This window comes from Rhinopithecus roxellana, chromosome 1, assembly GCF_007565055.1.
Source record: "Rhinopithecus roxellana isolate Shanxi Qingling chromosome 1, ASM756505v1, whole genome shotgun sequence".
Taxonomy (NCBI): Eukaryota; Metazoa; Chordata; class Mammalia; order Primates; family Cercopithecidae; genus Rhinopithecus; species Rhinopithecus roxellana.
In genome coordinates, this window is record NC_044549.1 from 148,388,833 (window position 1) to 148,414,327 (window position 25,495).

The 25,495-nt window shown below is 39.4% G+C and overlaps 1 pseudogene; it reads right to left on the bottom strand.

Moving 5' to 3' along the window:
* Window positions 1-1,294: 1,294 nt before the first annotated feature.
* LOC104658122 lies at window positions 1,295-2,951 on the bottom strand (annotated as a pseudogene).
* Between the last annotated feature and the right edge of the window lie 22,544 nt (window positions 2,952-25,495).

Genomic DNA, 25,495 nt, shown 5'->3' on the forward strand with positions numbered 1-25,495 from the left:
TGATACCTAGGCTATTTGCATATAATTCAGTGAGTTTTTTCTCTATCTTCACTTCAGAGTCTCAATACTTTCCAGATGCCTGTTTTTCCAATGCATATGCCAAATTAAAGAAAATACATTTTATATTTACACATACATATATATGCACACAAAACATATATAGGTATATAGTCACCCTATTATTATATTATGTATAAATATATACAATATATAATGTATATATTTTCTGTAAAGTTATATTTATATGTATTTGTATTTATGTGTAAATAATTTTTAAATGCATCACATGCACTTATACATGCTTCATCTTTTTTAACCTACATCAACCATTGCAATTTCTAAAAATTGATATTCCTGATGAGTAAAATGGGTTTAGAGTTTTCTTATTCTATATTCTTATTGCATTCTGACTGCATGCCTGCACTCCTCCAAAATGAATGAGTTTTGATCCTTTGAAATTGCCTTCATTCCTTCTTCACCACACCTCACTGTAAACACAGCAGATAAGCCTGGTGTGAGCTTCTTCCATTTCCTTCTCACAATATCTTCAAAACTGTACTGCATTTATCCCTTATCTTCTGATACTTATCGGATTCAATGGATCTTTTCCTAGTTTCAGCACATAAAATATTTTGTTTTGATTAGTTTTGTGATATAAAGAATTACAGAATAATTTTAAAATATTGTCATGTATCCATAACTTTTTAAAATCCCACAAATACTTTAAATTAAGCTTTTATTTGATGTTAGGTAATATGCCATACCATATGCTAATAATACAATAGTAAATAAGGTGTAATAATTGTTATTGTACATTCCACAAAATTTATATCTTGTAACTAATAATCATACTAATTTTTTGGGTTTTATTGCTACATTTTACTTTATTTTGCTTTTAAGGAAAACCAACTGACCAAGTTTTCCCAGAACTGTTAGTGTTCACTGATCAAGAAGGAAATGAGGTCAGAAGGCAAACCTTTCACTTCCTCTAAAGCATATATTGAAAGTACCACAGAAAATTGAAATAACACATGCAGCACAGACTGGTTTTCAACATACAGAGGGCCCAAGCAAGAAGGGTTGAGTACTGAAGATCTACAGAAGTCAGACTGGGAGCACTACTACAGGAAGTTAGAATCTATCCACGCAGCTCTTTCCTCCCACATTCCAGGCTCATCACTTCTTCCTATTTCAAGCTGGCTTATCCAAATAAATGGAAATCCAGGCTGCTCCATATATATTAATACTTTCCCAGATGTTTTTCAGGAGGCATCTCCACAAGCCAAGCCCCGACTCAAATTCTGCACAGGAAGTTCCCGTTGCTATCAAAGAACTGTCTCCCCCTCTGCACTATTTTCCTGCTGGTTACCTGGCTCCCCTGCCTTTAACTCCTCCAGCTCCTGATCACTTGGCAACCCACCATGCCCAGTTCTTCCGGTGCTCTCACAATCACTGGAGTACTTCTGCAGCTTTCTTTGATGACCCAGGACTGCAGCAACAGGCACAAAGCTCTCCTCCAGGTCCTGGATTCCTTTATTTCTTCCCTTCCATCTCCTTGGTGTATTTGTCCTGTGAGTGTTTGACTCTCTCACTTTCAAAGTTGTGCTGTAATTCGGGTCTTTGGATAAAGCTTCACGCCCTGGCATAAGCACAGAACCTGATACAGAGTGGCCTGCAGGGAGCAGCTTCCAGGTATTTCCAGAGCCCTGGAGTTGCCGAAGCGAGTAGGCAACCCAGTTTTCTTAAGGACTTTTTGATCCGGCTTCACCTTCTTCTCAAATGTGGGTACAAATTTGCCTTTTAAAATTCTTCAGGGCGGGGTGGCTCACGCTTGTAATCCCAGCACTTTGGGAGGCCGAGGTGGGTGGATCACCTGAGGTCAGGAGTTTGAGACCAGCCTGGTCAACATGGTGAAACCCTGTCTCTACTAAAACACACACAAAAAATTAACCAGACTTGGAAGCGCGGCCCTGTAATCCCAGCTACTCGGGAGGCTGAAGTAGGAGAATCGCTTGAACCCGGGAGGCGGAGGTTTCAGTGAGTGGAGATCTGCCATTGCACCCAGCCTGGGCCACAGAGCGGAACTCCGTGAAAGAAAGAAAGAAAGAAAGAAAGAGAGAGAGAGAGAGAGAGAGAGAGAGAGAGAGAGAGAGAGAGAGAGAGAAAGAAAGAAAGAAAGAAAGAAAGAAAGAAAGAAAGAAAGAAAGAAAGAAAGAAAGAAAGAAAGAAAGAAAGAAAGAAAGAAAGAAAGAAAAACTTTGGCTCACATCAGTGCAGACATCAAAGCCTTCCGCCAACCTGGGAACTGACCAGGACTAGGCGCCTCCATTTGCCTCCGAATTTTGGGATCGGATTGCTTTTTTCTGTTGTTGCAGGGTGCTGGGGTAGAGAACCAATTGCAGAAGCCATGCACGAAAGTAAGATGCATGTTTGAAGAGTCTCAGGCTAAATCATGGATCTCCTAGCTCACTTCTCTTTGATCTCAAGGGCAACATGGCCATGTTGCCGGTTTAGAGCTGCTCTGTACGCTGGGAAAGCTAACACTTAGAACAATAACTGCCCTTAAGCATGCTGAACTCTCTAAACGGGTGATGAAATACATCATTAGTGAAGGGACCAGCGGTCCCAGGGGAGCTGAACACCTGACGCTGCGCCCCGGACAACGCCCCTAAGAAGGATCGAGGGCCGCTGCCACGCAGGGCGCCTGGCACCAAGGGGGCGCAGCCTGGGGCGGTGCGGGGAGTAAGGTCCTGCTTCAAGCTGAGGGCCCAGGGAAAAAAATGGTACCTCTCCACCTCCTGCAGCTCCCATTCCTCCGGCTCCCAGTCAGAATCAGGGTCCGGCTCCTGGCTGATAGGGACCGGGCCCGCCACCCAGTGGGTCGCGAACCCACAGCGAGTGATGGCAGCGTGAACGCGCCCGCCTATCTAGATACTCAGGGTAACCACCATGTCGACGCAAACCAGCCTTCAGCAGCCAAATCGGGTCTATCTTTGACAGAAGGATTCAAAAAGATTTCACATAATGAATATTTTCTCCCTTTACATGCTGTCTCTTTAAATTGCCCATAAATGTTCAAGATTATTCACCAATTATTATCCAGGTGAAGCTTTGTCAAATCAAATTCAGAAACATGAAGTCATGTTTCTGGTTTTATCCTCACTTTCTAATTTATTTGAGGAAAGAAGTACTTTTTTTTTTTTTTTTTCTGTTTTATGGTTAAATTTGTTGCTGTTTTTTTCTTTGTACTCCCTCTTTTCATAATCGAGAGTTTGCTCTCTTTTAAAGTTAGTCTTGCCATATTTAGATTATAATATTTACAGGAAAAAAACAAAACAAAACAAAACATTAAAAAGCCAAGGACTTCAACAGACACTTCTCAAAAGAAGATGTTCATGCAGCCAACAAACATACAAAAAGAGCTCAACATTACTGATCATTAGAGAAATGCAAATCAAAACCTCAAAGAGATACCATCACATGCTAATCAGAATACCCATTACTAAAATGTCAAGAAACAATAGAGGCTGGCAAGGCTGTGGAGAAAAAGGAAGACTTTTATAATGTTGGTGGGAATGTAAATTAGTTCAACCATTGTGGAAGACAGTGTGGCGATTCTCAAAGATCTAGAAGCAGAAACATCTTTTGACTCAGCTATCCGTTACTGGGTATATACCCAAAGAAATATAAATCATTTTGTTATAAAGATACAGCTACATGTATGTTCATTGCAGCACTATTCACAATAGCAAAGACATGGAACCAGCCCAAATACCCCTGGATAAAGAAAATGTGGTACATATACACCACGGCATACTATGCAGTCATAAAAAGGAATAAGATCATGTCTTTTGCGGGAACACGGATGGAGGTGGAAGCTGTTATTCTCAGCAAACTAATGCAGGAACAGAAAATCAAACACCACAGGTGCTCACTTATAAGTGGGAGCTGAACGATAAGAACACATGGACACATCCAGGGGAACAACACACACTGGGGCCTGTTGGGAGGTGTTTGGGGAAGGAAAGCATCTAGAAGAATAGCTAATGGATGCGGGGCCTAATAGCTTGGTGATGGGTTAATCTGTGCAGCAAACTACCCTGGCACACATTTATCTATATAACAAACCTGCACATCCTGCACATTTACACCAGAACTTAAAATAAAAGTTGAAGAAACAAAATAAAAATAAATAATATTATAATTAATTAGAAAGTAGTCAATAAATGTGAGTAGAATAGAAAACAAAGCTATAGATCCTTTTTTGTTAAGAAAATTTTATTTCTAACAGTTATTCAAATATTATAGCTGTTATGATGAATATAGATTAAAAACTTTGGAAACTAAAAATATGGGTTTGAAATAATTTTTACAAAATATAAAATCTCCAGCTTTGGTTTTGTGTAGCTCTGTGTTATTTTCAAATTTAAGGTGCTAGAATGCAGCTGAAAACAGGAAACATGTGTTACATCTTTTTAACTAAAATATGAAGGAGAAATAAAACAGTTAATCTGTCTTATTTTGACCCCTTATTTTAGCTAGCACTTTTGCATTTAAACATAGGAATCACGGTTTTGAAATTCCAGGGATTTTCTGCCAAAAGAGAAGTCGGCCTACAAACTATTGTGATGCTAGATGCCAGCAAATCCATTTATTTAGTTAGCAAACATCGCAATTCTAGTGTGAACTCAGGCCATGTTTGAGACTTTAATTAAATGGAAATGTGTTGTCTTAGCTGAGAGAAAGAAAACAACTGGTTATTACATTTTCTAAGCTAGAAATGCAGTGTTTATTGGGTGAAATTTTACACACACACACACACACACACACACACCCTTAAAAACAAGCAACTGCGTTTAGCTCTATTGAATAAATATGGAAATAGATATTACCTGATTTATAAAAACTGGGAAGTAATGCTAATCATTTCTGATCATCAGGATGTAAAGGTTTATTAGACAATTCTCTGCTGAGTAGATGCCTTCTTGATTTGCGTTTACTTTAACAAGAATACTATATTTGAGATCTGAAAATACAAAAACAAAAACATGGATTTCTTGTAAACTCATATTATACCTAGGATTTAAGGGTTAAATCGTGGTGGATCAGACCTGTAATCCCAGCAGTTTGGGAGGCCACGTCAGGCAGATCACCTGAAGTCAGGAGTTCAACATCAGCCTGGGCAACATAGTAAAACTCCATCTCTATCAAAAATAAAAAAATTAGCCAGGCATCTTGGCAAGCGCCCATAATCCCAGCTACTAGGGAGGCTGAGGCAGGAGAATCACTCGAACTCGGGAGGTGGATGTTGCAGTGAGCCAAGATTGTGCCATTGCACTCCAGCCTGGGCAATACAGAGAGGCTCTCTCAGGAAAAAAAAAAAAAAAAAAAAAAAAAAAGAGTTAAACTCTAGATTATTTTAATACCATTTGGTAAGTTTAAAAGTTGTGATACATTAAATAGCAAACCTACATCTGAAAACTTCCAATAAAGATTGCTCATTGACAAATTTTGCATAATGCTTTGCTATATTTACACATATATAAAACTGTTTCTGCTAAGATTCTCTCACCTAACTAGACTGCTTAGATAGCAACTGATGGCTAAAAGCATAACCCATAATTAATTTTCCTTAAACAAACAAACAAACTATTGTGGGGATCTTTATGTGGTTTAATTTGCTAAAGGAATAAATTGGTTTTCTGGCATATGATGGTTGCAGTTTTCTTTTCCTTATTCTACCTAAATATTATTCTATTGTTTATTATCATATCCATACAGTATGGTTCAACCTTAAGAAAGTACTTAAAGTCACTTGCTATTTTCCCAGTGCTTTAGATGTGAAGGATATTAAAAATAAGATGTAGTGCTTTATAGTTAATTATAGTTTCATTGTAATTTGAATAAAACAGACATTCTTGTAAAAATAGGACCAGGACATTATAAATATGAGTGTCTGTGTGTTATTCCTGAACTTACAGTACAAACAACCTTATAACATTAGGAAAGGAAAGACTTATTGTAAGTTAATGAAATAAGAGATAATTTGAAAAATATTTATTTAATTTTTACTTTGTTTAGGGTCATCCTAGAGGAAAGAAAAATATTTAGATATGGAGAGATAGTTGAAGTTCCACGTCTAATTATCCTGTTTCTGAGGCTTTACGGGAATATGGCCAAATTTATCACTGACTTTGTAGAAGAGTTCTGAGCAGAAATTTGACATAGGACAGCTGAAGCAATGAGAGAGGTGAAGCATAAATATCCCCAAACAACCTATTTTCCATATTGAAATATATTTCTTCTAAGATTGGAAAGCTTTAATGAAGTCAGAGATGACTGCAAAGTGGCTTACCTGACAGATGAAACAATAAGCCCATTCCCTCTCTGCAGTTAAAAGCTTGAAATTACCCATCTGTCATTTCTCTAGTGGGCGGGGATTATGATGGAAGGCAGCATGCCATCTTAATTACATAACTATCCTAATTCCATTTATATATCATGTAGGGTATAAAATGCATTATCTTTCTACAATAAACTGAACACATAAAAATGGCTATATTCCATTTTATCTTTGACATTTCTATCTTTCCATTACTATTTTTCTAATTTAATGTAGTATTTTAGCACATTTTACCTTGATGTCACTGTTCCCTATTTTTTGATATTGTTATCAAAAATGCAGTGATAATTTGTTGACAGTTAATATGCATGTGAACAGATATCAGTATACCACATATGAGATTTTATGAATAGAGGGAAAATAAACATGATTTAAATTTAGACTTCCTTTGTCTTCATTGTTTTTCTTATAAAGGGCCCTTTCACTTTGTACAAGAGTTCTCAAGATATGGGCTCCCAGAGGATTCCGCAGGGTGTATAGACTTATTCATGTGACTTTGAGCAAAAGATCCTTGTGATTTAATTCAATATTATTCCTTTGTACAGCTGGATGAATGCTAGAAGTCCATACTTAATACTTTTTTACTTTCATTTGACTCGTTCAGTGATAACCTTGAGCTGCTACTTTCACAACTGAATATGTGACAGGAATGTTGAGCTGGTTAGGATTAAGACCCCATAAAAAGGAAATCTTTAAAATTTTTGATATAGAGGGACATCTAGATAGAGATACTCAATGTAGATAAAATGCCTTTTAAAACCAGTCTTTGGAATGTGATATATATATATATATATGTGTGTGTGTGTGTGTTTGTGTGTGTGTGTACACACACAGACAAACGCACAAGAGAGTATACTGTCTTTCAGTTCTGTGAGAAACTCAAAACCTTAAATATTTTCATTTTTATTTGGACTTTGTTTTAATATTTAAAAAGTTTCTCAAACATGTGTATCAGTTAGTTACTTTGGCCGGGCGTGGTGGCTCACACCTGTAATCCCAGCACTTTGGGAGGCTGAGGCGGGCAGATCACAAGGTCAGGAGATCGAGACCATGGTGAAACCCCGTCTCTACTAAAAATACAAAAAACTAGCCGGGCGCGGTGGCGGGCGCCTGTAGTCCCAGCTACTCGGAGGCTGAGGCAGGAGAATGGCATGAACCCAGGAGGCAGAGCTTGCAGTGAGCCGAGATCGCGCCACTGCACTCCAGCCAGGGGGACAGAGCGAGACTCCGTCTCAAAAAAAAAAAAAAAAAAAAAAGTCAGTTAGTTACTTTTACATAACAAGTTCCACTAAAACTCACAAGCATACAACAAGTATTTATGTAGCTCACATTTACTTTTAACGGATGATCTGGGTGAGGCTTACCTGCTGCCGCTTGTCTCTGCACCAAGTACCTTTCTTCTCCAGCCTAGAAAAAAGGCTTAATTCAAATATATCACTTTCATGGAAGGGGTAGAAACACAAGACACCAGGGGGAATGTACAAGGCCTTTTAAAGCCCAGACTTCCAACTGGCACGTACTTACTTCAGCCAGATTCTATTGACAAAACAAGTCACATGATAGTATCCAAAGCCAAGGGTTAGGAAAATATACCCTATTCCTTAATGGAAGAAACTGAGAAACCACCTAGAAAAGAATACAAAATCATGAAGGGGTAAAGAAGTAGGTTACAATGTGATTAACCACAGTAAGAGTTGTGCTTGGTCCAGTGAGAGATAAGAAATTAAGACAGGATTTAGTATGTCCAAAGAGTTTGTAGTCTACTTCAGTCAACAATAAATTGCTTTTCAAAAAAAAATTTAACAAATCATTGTGGCAAAAATATGACTTTTGTTTTGGTTACTCATCCTGCTTTTGAGGAATTTTCTATAACAATGTATAATGTGGGAGGTAGAATAGGCCTTCCAGTATAGAAGCTGAAAATGCTAGACATTCTTTCCCAGCTCCTTAGAACTTAAGACCTTTATCAATCCCATCACTGGGTATATAACCAAAGGATTATAATCATTGTACTATACAGACACGTGCACACATATGTTTATCACAGCACTATTTACAATAGCAAAGAATTGTAACCAACCTAAAAGCCCATCAATGATAGACTGGATAAAGAAAATGTGGCAAATATACACCATGGAATACTATGCAGCCATAAAAAAGAATGAGTTCATGTCCTTTCCAGGGACATGGATGAAGCTGGAAACCATAATCCTCAGCAAACTAACACAGAAACAGAAAGCCAAACACCACATTTTCTCACTCATAAGTGGGAGCTGAACAATGAGAACACATGGGCAAAGGGAGGGGAACATCACCCACTGGGACCTGTAGGCAGGTGGGGCACAAGGGGAGGTAGAACATTAGGACAAATACCTAATGCATATGGGGCTTAAAACCTAAATGACGGGTTGATAGGTGCAGCACATCACCATAGTACACGTATACCTATGCAACAAACTTGCATGTTGTGGACATGTATCCCAGAATGTCAAGGAAAAAAAAAAAAAAAAAAGCAGAAGCTAGAAGAAACAAGTCTAAACCTCAAGATACCCAACAGGGCTTGTGCAACAGAATTCCATAACCCACTTTCATTGAATCCTGCTCTTTCCTTCAGAACTCAGAAATAATTGAGATCACATTTCCCTCACCCAGGAACTTGCCATGCAAACTGTGGTCTGCAACTTCATTATAACCGCCAAATTAGCGATTGGTTAATAATTGATTAAATATGCGTGTTATTTGTAAAATCTTAGATTAATAGAACTAGAGACTATTATTGGCATTGGTGAAATATAGCACCCTTGATATTTGTAATACCTAAGGTGCATTTGTTACAACTGAATTGTAGAACAATCCCCAAGAAAATTAAATATATTTATACATATACATACATATATATGTATATATGTGTATATATATAAAGTCTCTTTATATATTTATATAAATATATATGTATATATACACATGTATATATATACATATATATATATAGAGAGAGAGAGAGAGATCTGAGTTCAACCAATAATATGAGGTCGAGGTGGGAAGGGATACCAAGAAGGTTTTAAATTTGGAGCTGTGCTTGAACATCTGGTAGAAGGGGAAATGTTTCCAGGGGCACCTGTAGCAGTGTCATCAACCAAAGTTTCCTGGCAAAGAGGGGCTGGTAATAGAGGCTGTGACAATGAGTGCCAGTGAGACGTATCTTTCCTGGATGGAAGTTGGCTGCAACTCTTTCCAGTCCCTTGTTTTAAATCGCTTTGTTTTATCCTCTTACCTTATCCTGATATGCCAGTCTTCTTAGCTATATTCTTTTAACAGCTTTCCTTTTTTTGGTCAAATAAGACAGGGTTGCATTGTGCTACATAAAGTCACAAACCCTGACTGATACTTCAAGTGTTCAAATTGAGAGATAAATTTTATAGCAGTTCAGAAAAGAAAGCACAGTATGAGCAGAATCATCACAAAGCCTAAGGAAGATGTGGGATTTAAGTGATTCTTACAAGATGTCTATGAGTAAAGAAAGGAAGAAATGTGTGTTAAATATCCTAAACAAAGAAAAGGACACAGTAATTGAATTTATACAATTAGCAGTAGACCAGTGTAATGGTAACTTGAAAGAGATGTTTAAACTGGGCAACTCTAATTCTCCTTCCTTACTCTGCCACACTTTTTAATGTGATTTCTCCTCTTACCATCCTGTTTTAAGCATTTAGTTCCAAAGGCATGATGACTCGGAGGTTATGATTTTCATGGAAAAATTTCATTTATTGTTACTTAGGTGACCTCTACTAACTTAGATTTAGTTTACCACTCTCATTTTTGGTTTCTATGACATGCACCCTCTGGAGTATTCTCCTATCTTTCTGGCTGCCTCTGTTCCATCTCCTTTTCTGACTCTGTTTCTTCCTCTAACCCACAAAGGCAGGTGTTCTTCATGGCTCTTTCACAAACATATTTTTGTTCTCATTGTACACATTCTCCCAGGGTAAAATTATCATTATTTTCAATTACCATTTATGTGTTGCCATTTTCCAGATCTATATTTACATCCCTGATTACGCTCATGTTCCAGGCATATATAATTAACTTTCTGGGAGAACTCTCCAGTTGAATGCCCAAGAGGCAGCCCCAATTCAACCAGTTCAAACAGACCTTTTTTCTCTCCTGTTTGCTTTGCTAAATGGCTTTGCCAGTGCAGGTATCCTTGACTTTTTCTTCTTTCTTTATCCAGTCTCCATGACCATTTCCACTCCTACACTGTACTGAATTAATTATTAGGGCTTATTGGCTCTTCTTTGATATTTCCAAATCTATCTTTTTGTTCCATCTCATGACATCACTTTTTTCATTCCAATATCATCTCTCACTTGACTTATAGTAAGAGTCTCATAGCTGACACTCTTCTTTCAAATATAGTTTGTCTTCACTTTTCTTGATAATAGAGGCACAATATCTTTTAAAAGATTATTTAAGTATGACCATTACATTTTTAATATGTGTTTATTGGGCTTGTAATTGTCCTCAAGACAAATATTAATTTGTTGGTATAATATAACCTCTCTAGATCCTCCTTTTCTCTCTCCCATCTCAGTTTCAGAAACAGTCTATGTTCATCACGAAATGTACCTAAATGTATTTACCTAAATGGGACATTTTCCTGTCATCTCTCTACTTCTTAACAGTTACTTCCTCTATACCCACTCCTGCCTCCACAAAATACATCACAACCTGGGGAATATCTAATCACTATGCAGAAATTAGCTCAGGTCTCACCTATGTTCCAAAGCTTTATGTCACTTTTTGAGTCTGAGAAGGGCTATTTCTAGGAGATTTTATAGCACTCTGTATTTACTTACATTGAGGCACTAGAGGTGCTGTACTAAAATTTCATGATTTATTTCTGTATCAAACACTAGGCACCAAACTTTCTAAGGTCAGTTTTATACTCTTTTTTCTCATTTGCATATAGTAGATGATTAACAAATATGTGATTATTTGAACTTGCATAGGGACTATGAATCATGGAGGGTAAGCTAGAATACAAATACGGATATTGATTGTCAAAGAAGTAGAATCAAAAAGAATTAGTTACCAGTTTTGATAATCCAAGGATAAGCTACAAAACATTTAAAAGTTTTATGACCTTTATAAACCTGCCACCAAATTAATGGCTATTCTTAATTATTGAAGAGTGCTTATAGTCTTTTATCTTTGGCCATATTGTTATATTAGCATCACTCTATACCTGCTCTTAAAGATTATTTTATTTATTGCCTTGATTTCTTACCTGCTAACCACTTTATTGATTACTAAGTAAACTCTTAGATACACTGATGCTGAATACTTTATTCCATATCAAACACTTCATACTTAATCTTCTTAAAATAACAAGACATATAATTTGAAGTCTGTATACAAACCAAAAAATACAAAAAACAAGTAGTTATTTTTATTAAAATATGAAATAAACTAATAAACATCAAATATATTATGATATTGTTACTGTTATATGTTTAGGTGAATTTTATTTTCTTAACTGTTAACTTCTTATTGTGTTTTAAAATGAATGAATGTGTGATGAGTGGTTACATATTAAATGTTCCCAAGAAATTTTTCAAGATATTTTTGTAAAGTGCAATATACAAAGATGAAATTAAACCTTGTGACTATGTCATTGTAGAAATTTCTTACCTATTTTTTCATTCTGTGCATAAGAATCTTTAAGATTCAGAAAGAAAACACACATTTTAAATCTAGTCCTTAATTCTTTTAGTTAGTACTTTATAAAGACATGGAAAATTTTACTTAGAAACAAATAAAAATACCATCAATCTAGAATGAGAAAAATTAAGATTTAATTCTACAATTAACTTTAGTATAACTTCACACACAAGAAACCTAAATTGTTATCCAATGAAGTTCTTATATATATTCCTAATTCTTTTTTCCAAAGGAATAAAATATAGTATCTGCAGCTTTGGTTAGATCATATCTGTTTTGCATTTTTTTCTGCTTTACTTGACTTTATTCCATTTTACAGTTTTATAGTGTTCTTGATTGTCTTCATCTGTTCTGACATTGATTATTTTCTTTGTATTTGGACATTTATTAACAGTTACTAAAAACTAAACAATTAACATTCTTAGTTTACATGTGCTAACATAAAATTATTCAATCCTTTTTAAATAATTGTCAAAATGATTCCTCCCAGTTATCTCTATGGCTGGGTCCTCAAAATAATAATTTTATTTAACCAAGCATATATATTTGTTTTCTCTTTCCCCATTATGCTATTAAAATAACCATAGACGTGTCCAAAAGCAATAAAACAAAACTATGATTAGGACATAGGGTTTCATAGCAAATGAGAATTGAATGCATTCCTGAAGAAGGAAAAACAGTGGAAACATTGTGAAATTAAACATGTCAAGTTAGTTAGAATTCCAAAGATGTGTGGGAGAGTTACAGCTGAGGAGATGGCTGATCTGACAGATGTAATATTTTTTTTTGTTTCTGAGACAGAGTCTCTCTGCGTTGCTCAGGCTAAAGCTCAGTGGTGCGATCATGACCCACTGCAACCTCTGCCTCTTGGGTCAAGTGATTCTCCTGCCTCAGTCTCCCAAGTAGCTGGGATTACAGGCAGGTGCCACCATGCCTGGCTAATTTTTGCATTTTTAGTAGAGATGGGGTTTTACCATGTTGGCCAGGCAGGTCTTGAACTCCTGACCTTAAGCAATCCACCTGCCTTGGCCTCCCAATGTGCTGGGATTACAGGCATGACCCACCATGTCCAGCGATATGTGTAATCTTTTAGAGGCCCCAGGATCAAGGTCTGCATCAATCAAATCCTTGACTGAAGAGAGAAGGCTAAACTCCAGAGAGAGTAAATTTGGGTTGCCAGGGCAGGGATGTGATCGGTGGAAGCTGGTGAGAGAAAAAGGATTTCTGGTACTAGGAAATAGGGTTCCTTTTCAATTTCACAGTTGGGGCCTCTTAGTCTAGTGACCACCTTACCTCTTAACTATACGAAACCAAATCTTGCTAGTCAACCCACCTCACTGAGCTATGTATATAGAATTTGCATGCAGATTTCCTTCTCAGGGGAGAGAATGATTTACAAAACATCAACATCCATAGTAGATGGATAAACCTTCAAGAGCTACCGAAGCAAGTCCATGCAGTCCCTTAATATATTAATAAAACATCAAAGGTCGCTAGAAATAGGATAAATAAACAAAATAAGCTAAGTAATAAAACAAGATAAATTTTAAAAATAATGCTTAGGGATATATAATTAATTAAAGGCAGAAAAATAGTAAAAAATTAAAAAAAAATAGAAGACATAGGTAACTTCTAGAATAAACCAGCATAAATAGCACATGCAATAAACCAATAATATAACTACATAAAATAAAAAAATCAACCAGAGAGCAAAAAGAATTCTTCAAAGTTCTTTGTTTAAAGAAATCTGATTTCTTAAATATTCAAGAATGCAATTTATTGAGCACTATAAGATAAAAATTAAGAAAAATCTGTAAGTTAAGGCACAATTATTTGAAAAATAGATAAACTAAGAGAAAAAAACCTTAAGACAAAAAAGATCCAACCAGCCTAGAAATTCATACAGAGAACTACTAGAATAAACTATTGGAAAATAGTATACTAAAGGGAGAGTTACATTAAACTACTCTAGATCACCTTTTCATGTATTCTGAAAATTACCTAAACACAGAAGTTTTGCTTTCCTTTTTTTATCTCGCTCATAGTCTCTTAAGGCAACCCCTAAATTATTTTTTTCTCTGAATATTGTTTATCCTCCTTTTTGCTGTTGTTCTTTTACTTTTTTCTCAAAAATCTGGTGATCTTTGATGATCTCAGTATTTTATGACAAAGAACTGCACTATTTCCCATGATTGCTCTTTACAGTTTCCTTGGCTATTATGGACATTGTCTTTTGCCATTGTCTTTTGTGGGCAGTATTTTTCCCAGTCGTCTAATTCTATGAGGGCAGCAACTACCTGGAAGATCCAGGTACGTGGTTGAGGCATTTAAAAAAAATAGAATGTGCATTAGGTACCTAGGAGACAAGAAACTTAAAAGGCTGAGGTTCCCTTTTTAAGTATTAACTAAAAGATGTCCCAAGGGAAATAAAATAATGTTATTTATACAAAATATACACATTTAGAGATAATTGCTTTCTATTGACTCTGTTGTTTCATTAAGATATAATTTAGAATAACTTTTATGATGGGTTAGACTCTCAGTTTTTAATCACAGGATATTCTATGGTGGCAAGAGACAAGAAATGCTACATATTCTGGCAGATATAATTCTGATGCAAAGTTATTGTTAAAACCTGTTCATGTATTGAGCAACGTTTCTAAAGCAACTATTATATTCCAAGCACTTTCCTGTATGTTTGGATTATATTGGTAAAGAAAATATCTCCATAATGGAAATATAGCAAAAAAGAAAAAAAATTGAAAGAAGTGAAAACAGGGAGGCATAAAAGTGACAAAATCTGTCTGTTACGAACTGACACATTTTGTTATCTACTGTGCATATAGAGAATAAAGTCTAAATAAATTCCCTAAGGCCTAAAAGTTCCTTGTTTTTAATTCTGCACTTAATTTTTTTAAGTTTCTAAAAACAGGTTTATATCTCTACTTACACATTCAAAATTCCGTTAATATAACCTCACAAGAATATTCTGCTGCTATTTTATCTTTTGCCCCATGCTTGGAAAGTGTCCTTCCAAGCACCTTCACCATTGTCATGTTTCACAGTTATACTCAGAGATCTACATCAACAGTTCTCTAATTTCCCAACCCAGCATAGACTCAGAATCATAGAATGACTGACATAAAGTCAGGGAAATAAAGACCTGACGTTTAAATATTCACATGCCACCAATATTATGTTCTCATTTCCTTAATGAAAATCTTGCCAATTTTTTTTTCCTTACATTATACAGAGTGTAAGGGATAATTGGACGGACAGGTGAGAAAGGAATGAGGCCAATAGACCCAAGTTCAGGCAAGCTGATTTACTGTCAGTCCTCCAGGCTACCTCTTGACAAAAGCAGAGGAGGCAGGCCCACTTACAGTCTATAGCAAGGTTTCATAGGGTGTAGAACTGGGTCTGGGTGAAGGAAAAAGAAAAGGGCTGGGTGGGAGGTGGTCCTTTGTGCCAGGTGTCTGACCGCTTTCTGGAGATTTTTTTTTTGCCAGTTCTGTGGTGCAAGGTAGACGTCTTAACCTCATTCTGGGACAGTTGGCCTCCGGTCAAACAGTTACAGGCAGATTTGGGTTAGGGGGTTTTACTTTATGGATTTCGGGGTTTAGGTCTATAGCAGGAGGAAACAGTTCAGTTGGGTAGACCCTAACATCCCAGCCTTTTCATAGATGATAGTAAAGGGGCATTGATTTCATCAGACCGCTTCAAGCTGAGAGGGGGCAGTGGCCAGGGGAAACTCTGGAAAGTGGGGTTGGCTTTGGTTTTGAAATTGTGGATACTCCAGGAGTAACATCATGTTCTGTATGGTTCTGTGAGCAAAGGCTCAGATATGATTCTGTAAAAACTGGGTGAAGAGGCATTTTAAGCAAGTCCTGAAGATTAGGAGAAGAAAAATGATCGTAGCGGGTCCAAGGTGAGGGAGTAGCCAGGGGCCCAGTTGCTGAGAGACCATGAGGGCAAAGAAGGCCAGGAAGAGGAGCTGCTTTCCCTGATCTCTTGGGCTCTATCTTTGACTTTTTTTTTTTTTTTTTTTACTGCATCTTGAACTAAGTCTGACTGGTTAAAATAAAAGCAACTTTCTTCATCTAGGAAAATGCAGAGTCCTCCTTTGTCAGCAGTCAGTAGTTTGAGACCTCTGAGATTTTGTAAGACGAGAGCCGCTTGGGATTCTAGCTGAGCTTGTAAGGTGGATATAGAAGTTGCAAGGTTGTCTATACCATCTGAAAGGTCTTTTGATAAGGTTTTATGGTAATAAGAGGAGGTTGAGATTCCTGCTACTCCTGTGACTGCAGTCGCTGTGATGCCTAGGTCTACGAGTAGTGACATAAGCTGTATGCCTAGCGCCTGTGGTGTGGGAGTTGAGAATTTAGGGTTTGGAGGGGTAGGTTTTCTCTGGAGTTATATCTATTTTAGGGCTGAGGAAGACCACTGTACAGGTGCCTGTGCAGTTGGTGGGTAGACAGAGGTAGGTGGAGGTGCCACATAAAAAGAATATACCTTGGCTAGGGAGGCAGAATTGGAAATGTGTGGCAAAAATGGGGTGTAAAATGTTGTTCTCCATGCACCAGGTGTGGAGGGAGGAGGCTACAACCACTCTGGTCAGGGGTTGAAGGGGATGTGTTGAGGTGAGCTGGCTAGCTCCTACTGTTGAGTTTTCTAGGTGTAGAAAGAAGCGTTTTGTGTCAATAAGTAGTTTGTTTGAGGGTGTGTTAGGCAGTGGGATTTACATGCATTCGGAAGTGGGGACTGCATTTAGTCAAGTGCTCCACCCTGTGATTTGTATTCAGGGCCTCTCTCCGTTCTTGCAGAATCCTGAGCTTTTTCCCATGACTTGGGTCTGAGGGGCGTTGGAGATTTTGAGAATTTGTGTGGAGTTTGTTTCTGTTACTGTTTGGATGCCTGTAGGGGGAATGTGTGTTAGAGTATAGCTGCATAAGCTAGAAGAGAGGGTGTCTAGGGGGACTCCTGAGGAAAGTTCACATTTTATGCATAGGGATGCTTGTTGGCTGAGTACTGAGTCTGAGGTAAGTGCTCCTAAGATAACCATGTGTTCTGAATTGTGTGTGGTAAGATTGAGTTTGTAAATTTTGAGTGCATTCACTCCTCCAAAACTTTGGTAGAGGGGGTTGACGGTTATATTGGTGAGAACCCAGTCTTTGAGGGTAACTGGGAAGGTGTCCTTTGATATGGCTTCTGAGGGGTGTACCAGCAGGCCTTGGCCAGGGAGAGGCTAGTTTGATTGAGTATCGTATGTCCCTGTTGAATGGTGTGCTGGAGGCAGAGCAGTAGTGAGAAGGAGGAGGGAAGAAGGAATAAACAGACAAAGAGCAAGTGTAAAGATAAAGAATTCGGCTTCATCTGGAGTGAATTTCTGTAAATCCCCTTGAGATGTAAGATCTGTGATCCAATCAAGGAATGACGTGAAGGTGGGATGTTCTGGGTAGGACCATGATTTTTTTTCTGTGATGCAGTGAAAGAAGAGGAAGAAACGGCAGGATGGGCAAAGACAAGACATTTAGGGGGGCAACTATCTGTTGGTGGCTATTAAACCTGCTATAAGGAGGATTATGAGGCTTATGGATATTGAGACTTTTTGTCTGAAATTCCACCCTGGAGGTGAGGCAGCATATAGTTCTATGGCAAAGAGTAGGGTAAGTAGGATGATTCCTGCAAGGGGAGCATAATAGATGATTTTCATTAATAAGGGTTTGGATACTTAATGGTAAGGGCTGATAACTTATCTGTGATGGTACATGGGGGAAGAGTGGGGTCTTCTGGGATGGGCTTTAGGTGGAGTCGAATTGGTCCTAGAGAAGTGCTGGAGCATTTGCAGGGAACATTTGGTTGGTTAGTCAGTGTGGGTCAGCTGCAGGGTCATTTTTTAAGCTGGAAAAATGGTACTAAGAGTTGTGTCCTGAAAGTTTGGTTGCAGTGGGGGTAGTGGGAAGGACTTGGAAAGGGCCTTTCCACTTTGGTTTGAGACTCACTGGAGTAAGAGTTTTTAGGAAGACATATTCTCCTGGAAGGAGTGTCTGGTTGGTGGGGCCTTGGTGGGGTTTTGGGAGGGCCTGGTCAGCTTGCTCACGGAGGGGATGATGGATGATGGAGAATTTTGGGAGGTATCCTAATTGAGAGTCACCAGGGGGTCTGTTTTGTAAGAGGAAAGGGTGTCCAAACATTAACTTGAATGGACTGAGGAAAGAGGGGGCCTTTGGACTTACTCTGATACTAGCCAGTGCTGTGGGTAAAAGGGAAGTCCAAGGTTTTTTTACCTCAAGTGTGAGTTTGTTTAACTGAGTTTTGTGAATTCCATTTGCCCTTTTGATTTTTCTGAACGACTGGGGCTGGTATGGGATATAGAGGTGCCACTGAATGCCAAGAGATTGAGAGACTTGTTGGGTGATTTGAGAGATGAAGCTAGGGCCATTATCTGATTGTATGGAGTGAGGGAGACCAAATCTAGGGATGATTTCTGTTATGAGACTTTGAGGGACTTTGCAACTTTTTCTGAAGGGGTAGGAAATGCTTCTACCCAACCTGCAAAAGTGTCTATGAGGGTAAGAAGATATTTAGTTTTTTTGACAGGAATCATATGGGTGAAGTGTACTTGCCAGTCCTCCCCTGGGAGTGTTCCTCTGAGATGATGTGTAAGGATGAGGTGGAGGGCCCCTTGGGAGAAAGTAATAGAGCATAAATGACAGTTTGAGGTTACGTCCTTTAGTGAAGTGAATAGACGGGGGGAAGAGAAATAAGGGTGAAGGAGTAGGTACACGGGGCATGCACCAATATGGAAGGATTGGTGAAAGATGTTAGAATTTCCTTGGTTTGCTCTTGAGGAAGAAAGAGCTTTTGATTTTTGATTATCCAGCCCGCTTGAAGGGAGGCTCTTTGCTGTAGTAGTGAAGCATTTCCGGTGGGAGGGTATGTGGGTCAGACTGCTGGGGTGACAAGGAGGATGGGAGCAGGCATAGAAGAAAGGGAGGCTTGTTTTGCTGCCTCATCAGCCTTTTTATTTCCTTTTGAGATTTTATCTGATCCTGTTTGATGTCTTCCACAGTGTATGACTCCTGCTTCAGTTGAGAGGTATGTGGCCTGAATGGGTTGGTAAATAAGGGGGCTGTTAGTAATAGGGGTTTCCTTGGCAGTAAGGAATTCTCTCTCTTGCCAGATGGCAGCATGGGAATGAAGAATGTGATGGGAATTCTTGGAGTCTGTGTATATGTTGACCCGTTTGTTTTTGGAGAGCTCTGGTGAGAGCTATGAGTTCTGCCTTCTGGGAGGAGGTTCCTGGGGGTAGGGGTTTAACCTCAATTACATGGTTTAAGGTAACTACTGCATACCCAGCAATTTCGGGAGACCCGGGGGCTCCAGAAGAGGAGCCATCTATGAATAGTTGGTCATCTTGGTTACTGAGAGGCTCAGAGGAGTTGTTAGGGAAGTGTGGCTGAAGGTAATCCAGAACCTCAGTGCAAGAATGAGTAGAAGGGGAAGAGGATATGGGGAGCAGGGATGCTGGGTTGAAGGGGGCACTTTTGGCAAGGCTGAATTCAGGATTTTCTATAAAGAGGGCATGGAGTGATGGAATTCTGGAAGGAGGGAGCTTAGCACCTAGGAATAGAGGAGATTCTTTAAGTTGTGAGGGCTGTGGACAGTGGTGGTTTAGCCAAATGTTAGTTTTTCGCTTTCCAAAGCTAAAACAGCTACTGCTGCTAATGCTCTAAGACAGGTCACCCTTTGACAGTGTTGTTTAATTGTTTAGAGAGGTATGCCACAGGGGCAAAGGAAGGAAGGTTTCCTTTTTATTGCCCTAAGACCCTGAGAGCTGTTCCTTGATTTTTCAGCAGTATAGAGAATGAAGGGTTGGGAGATGTCAGCTAAGGACAGGGCAGGTTCATTGATGAGAGTGGTTTGGAGTTTATAGAAACTGGGAAGTATGTTATGTGTGGGGTTTAGGGGTTCATTGAGGGGACCTTTTGCTGCTTCGTAGAGGGGCTGACCCAGGACGACAAAGTTGGGATTCCATATTATAAAGAAACTTGGCAGTCCTAAGAAAGAGAGAATTCCATTTTTTAAGGAAGGAGGAAGCAAGCTGTTTATTAAGGTCACTTGTGCTGAGGTCATGGCTTGGGTCCCAGGGGAGAGTTGGACTCCTAAGTATGTTACTGTTGGGGCAGACAGTTGGGCTTTGGAGGGGGAGACCCTATATCCTTTGCTAGCAAGAAAGTTTAGAAGAGTGTGGGTGTGAGTTTGGGAGTCCTCTAGGGAGGGGCTGCAAAGAAGATCAATGTATTGGAGGAGGCAGCTGGGGGAAAGGTTTAAGAGGTGAGGTCTTGGGCTAGAGTTTGTCCAAAGAAGTGAGGGCTGTCTCTGAAGCCTTGAGGGAGGACAGTCCATATGAGTTATTGTGACCGAAGAGTGTCAGGCTCAGTCCAGGTGAAGGCTAAGAGGTCTTGGGAATTAGGGTGAAAGGGAACAATAAAGAAAGCATCCTTTAGGTGGATTGCTGTCTAGTGGGTGGTGTTGGAGGGGATGAGGGAGAGAAGTGTATAGGGGTTAGGGACCACAGGGTGAATAGGGAGGACAGTCTGACTGATGGCTTGGAGGTCCTGAATGAGTCAGTATGAGCCGTCAGATTTTCTAACAGGGAGGATGAGGGTGTTATATGAAGAATGTGTTGGTCTAAGAAGGCCGCATGAGTAGAGCTTATTTATAATAGGTTGGAGGCCCTTTTGGTGGGTTAGGGAAATGGGGTATTGGGGAATGTTAGGAGATTTGGAGGGGTCCTTTAACTGGATTTTGATGGGGTTATGGTGTGCAGCTACAGAAGGGGTGGTGGTATCCCACACCACTGGGTTAACGAGAGAAGAGGGAAGCAGGTACTTGGGAGAAGGGTCAGGGGCTGGACTAGCAGAGAAGAGCAGAAGGGACTCTGGTTGAGAGAGGCAGGAAAAAGTGATGGAAGCTTTGAATTTAACTAAAAGGTCTCGGCCTAGAATGGGAGTGGGACAACGAGGCATGATAAGGAAGGAGTGTGAAAAAATAGTATTAAACAAGGAACAAGTAAGGGACTCAGTGGCAAGCGGATGTGAGATGAATCCATCAACCCTCACGACAGAGACCTGGGAGGGATGAATTGGTCCTGAAAATTCAGGCAAAGCTGAGTAGGTGGCCTCAGTATCTCAATCAAAAAAAAAAAAAAAATCAGCTTACCTGCTACTAGCAGAGTTCCCTGGGCTCTGATGTACTGATGGCAGATAAGGCCAGGGGCCCTGGGCTCTGTCAGCCTTCAGCGGCCAGGCCAAGGAGCAGCAGGAGGGTTATCAACCTTCCACTCTCTGCCTTGCCAGGGCTTTGAGGAGTTGGTCTGTTAGCCTGGTTGCTAAGAGGACAATTAGACTTCCAGTGGCTGGTCTGTCAGCAGACTGGGCAAGGAATTTTTGGTGTCCTTGAGTTAGGACATGCCCATGCCCAGTGACCTTCTTTTCTGTAGTTAAAACAAGGCCAGGGGTGGGGGGTTTCTGCAATTGGTTGTTTGTGACCTTGGGTACTATGGCTAGGCTGACAGACAGCTGCTGCCAGAAGCTGGTATTTAGTATGATCTCTTTGGGTCTTGTCTAATTTAATCTTCTCATCCCTATTATTGAAGACTTTGAAAACCAGGTTAAGGAGGTCTTGTAGTGGGGTTTGAGGGACATCTTCAGCCTTTTTAAGTTTGCACCGTATGTTAGGAGCAGATTGAGACATGAAATGGGTATTAAGAACAATAGTTCCTTCCCGGGAGGTGGGGTCAATGTGGGTATATTATTGGAGGGTCTCTGTAAAGTGGGAAAGAAATTCGGCAGGGTTTTCATTGGCTCTTTGGAAGATTTCTTTGAGCTTTTCAAAATTCATGACCTTATGGGCTGCTTTGTTAAGCCCTACAATGAGGCAAGTAATCATATGGTTACGAGATGCCTGGCCAATGTCTGTGGGTTAGTACTCTCAGGGGGGTTCCTCCCGGGGGAACTGCAGCAGCCCCTACAGGCTTAGTAGGGTCTTGCCAATGAAGATAGTCGGCATGTGCCTATGCTGCAAGCAACACTCTTTCCTTCTCTTCTGGAAGGAGGGTAGAGGAGAGGATAATGTAGAGATCATGACAAGTGAGTTCATAAGATTGGGTAAGGTATTTAAATTCTTTGATTTAAGTGTCAGGATCAGAGGAAAAGGACCTAAGACATTTTTCAATTTGGGAGAGGTCAGAGAGGGAGAAGGGAACGTGGACGCCAATGATGCCTTTGGCTCCGGCCACCTCTTGGAGGGAAAGTTTGGTGGCTGGTTGTTGGGGATGTTGAGTTAGAGAGAGGGTACGAGGTGGAGATGGGGATGAATCAGAGTCAGAAGCTGGGTGGTTGGGGGGGGGGCGGGGAAGAGGGAGGGCAGGAGCAGAAGCATTGGGCAGAGGGTCGTGACGATCAGGCAGAGGATTATTATGTTGACAGGGCGGAGGGAAGTCAGCAGGGTCAAATGAGAAGGAATAGTTAGAAGGAAGGGGAGCTGAGAATGAGTCAGGCTTGGAGCCCACGAAGAGGATTTGGAAAGCAGAACAGGACTGACAAAGGGAGGGGCAGCTACAGAGGGCAAAGAAAGCCTGAACATAAGGGATTTCAGACCATTTTTCATTGTGATGGCAAAAGTTGTCTAGGTCCCTGAGGATATTAAAATCAAATGTGCCATTTTCAGGCCATTGAGTGCCATTGTCCAATTTATACTGAGTCTAGGCTGTGTTACAATAAAAGATGAGCCTTTTTGGCAGAATTTTGGAATGGAGGCCAAGGGCATTAAGGTTGCAGAGGAGACATCCGAGGGGGGACGTCTTTGAGGGAGTGGACTGAGAGGCTCCCATGGTAGAATGAGTGAGGGAGGGGTGGTGATGGGAGACTTGACTGGAGACTAGAACGATGGGAGAAGGCGTTCCCTGTCCCACAGTTCAAGTCGGAGAGGTGCGATAATCCCCAGTTCAGGCATCCCTTCAAAGAAGATACTGAGGGCCTGGAGTCTGGGAGGAGGGAATCCTTGGCCCAGTGCTGGGTCTTTCAGTAGGGAAGGAGTGGACAAGGGTTCCGGACAGATGGCAGAACTCTCCTTTACTCACCCCTGAAGTGGCCCTGGTGTTGGATGTGTCTGCCAGCAATGTAAAGGAGTAAGAAATCCTCTGCGTCTCCTGATAGTTCTGGAAGGGGGAGTTCAGCTGGGGGAAGTGGGGAGGGAAGGAGAGAGGGAGAAAGGGAGGTCAAATTCTACCACCTTCCCAGGTTTCGGCACCAAGATGTGAGGGATAAATGGAAGGACAGCCGAGAAAGGAATGAGGCCAATAGACCCAAGTTCAGGCAAGCTGATTTATTGTCAGTCCTCCAGGCTACCTCTTGACAAAAGTAGAGGAGGCAGCCCTGCTTACAGGCTATAGCAGGGTTTTATAGGACATAGACTGGGTCAGGGTGAAGGAAAAAGTAGAGGTGGGGGAGTCCTTTGTGCCAGGTGTCTGACCGCTTCCTGGAGATATTTTTCTTGCCAGTTCTTTGGTGCAAGGTAGATGTCTTAACCACATCCTGGGACAGCTGGCATCCAGTCAAACAGTTACAGGCAGGTTTGGGGTAGGGGGTTTTACTTTTTGGCCTTTGGGATTAGGTTTATGGGATGGGGAAACAGTCCAGTTGGGTGGACCCTAACACAGAGTAAACCACACCTGGTTCAATTTATTTCTTAAGAATGCAAATCCCCTTCCCTGGTCCCTCTTCATATTATTCGTATGGAAGAGAGTTCCCAAATTATTCCTTGCTAAATATTGTGATTATGCCACTCTCATCTGGCTTTCCTTTATTCATCAATAAAATCAAAATAATTATTTCTCGTGTCCAGTGACAATTATGACTCTACTCTGAATTTGATTTTATTTATAAATATCTTTTCCCTAATATTTCTACTTTTCCTTCTAAAATACTATTCATTTCCTGTGTAACATTAGAAAGTAAGTAATGCAACTAAATATATACTGTTAAAACAGACTGACTCAAGTGCCAGACAAAATAATTATCTTTCTTAGATGTGGGAGAAAAAAAGTAATACCTTTTCCTCACTCATTGCAAGGGTGGTTGTTGACACTCCTATAACAAAAGAAATAATAACAGAGGAAAGACATAACAAATTTATTTAAAGAAAGATTTACATGACATAGAAGATTTTTAAAACAAAAACTCAAAGGCCAGGGAAAGCTGGGTTTTTATGCTAAACCTGAAGAAAGAAGTGGATAGTTGTAAAGAGGAACATGATTGGACATAAAAAGTATAACCTAATAGTAATGAAATGGGAGGAAATTAACAAGGCTTGTTTATTCATATTCTTCTTGGCCTCCAGGCACTGGGCACTACTTTTTGGAATGAGGGTCTTATGATCTACTTTCATGTGACGGAAGTGAAATAATTATTTTGTAGCCATGCTTCAGACTAGAAGAAAGGTGGAAGAAGGTCAGAGTGACCTTATTGCCTCTGCATTTTTCTCAGTTGCCAACATGCCCTAATTTTAAGTATCAAAAAAGGCATGACACTGAAGAACTAACTACGTCTTGAAACAAATCCAGAAAAAGGTAAATAAAATTATTTAAACTGATAGAATGTAGCATTTTTGTTCTAAACTAATGAAAGATGAGATTAAATATAATCGACATGTTTTTGGAACTTAACAAAAGTGTTTATATGTTTGCAACTGATGAAAAAGATCTTTTTTTCAATAATTAGGAAGTTCACATGGCAAAAAAATAATGAAATGTAGTATTAAATGTAGTAGAGTCAGTCTATGTGTGTGTATCTGTGCATGTGTTTATATATTTATTCACACAAATATTTTAAAGAATATATTGCATAAATATCACATTAAGAAAAAATGTGTCTTTAATATATTTAATTAGATATAAAGGGAGTTAGATACAATATGCTCAGTCAGTTCATTTTTTGTCATTTTGTTGTTCTCATGATACGTGACTTTCAGAAATAAGAACTAGTAAATATTCTAGAATGAAAATTTGCTTTTTGAAAGAAATGATATGGTCTTAGATATTTGGCTTATGATACAAATTACAAACTTTGATTATTTAAACACAGAGTGTTCTGAAATAAATTTGTTGATTTATATTATCTAGTAATGACATTTTAATACACATGATCAATTTTATCATTTTCATAATTAACCCCTAACTAGGCACATGCAAAACATAATTCAAATTGTTAATTATAAAGGTCAACTTACTTTATAAATTTGATTTCAAATGTTCTTGCAAAATGAAAATTATAAACACTTGCATCCACCAGGCATGCACCTTGAACT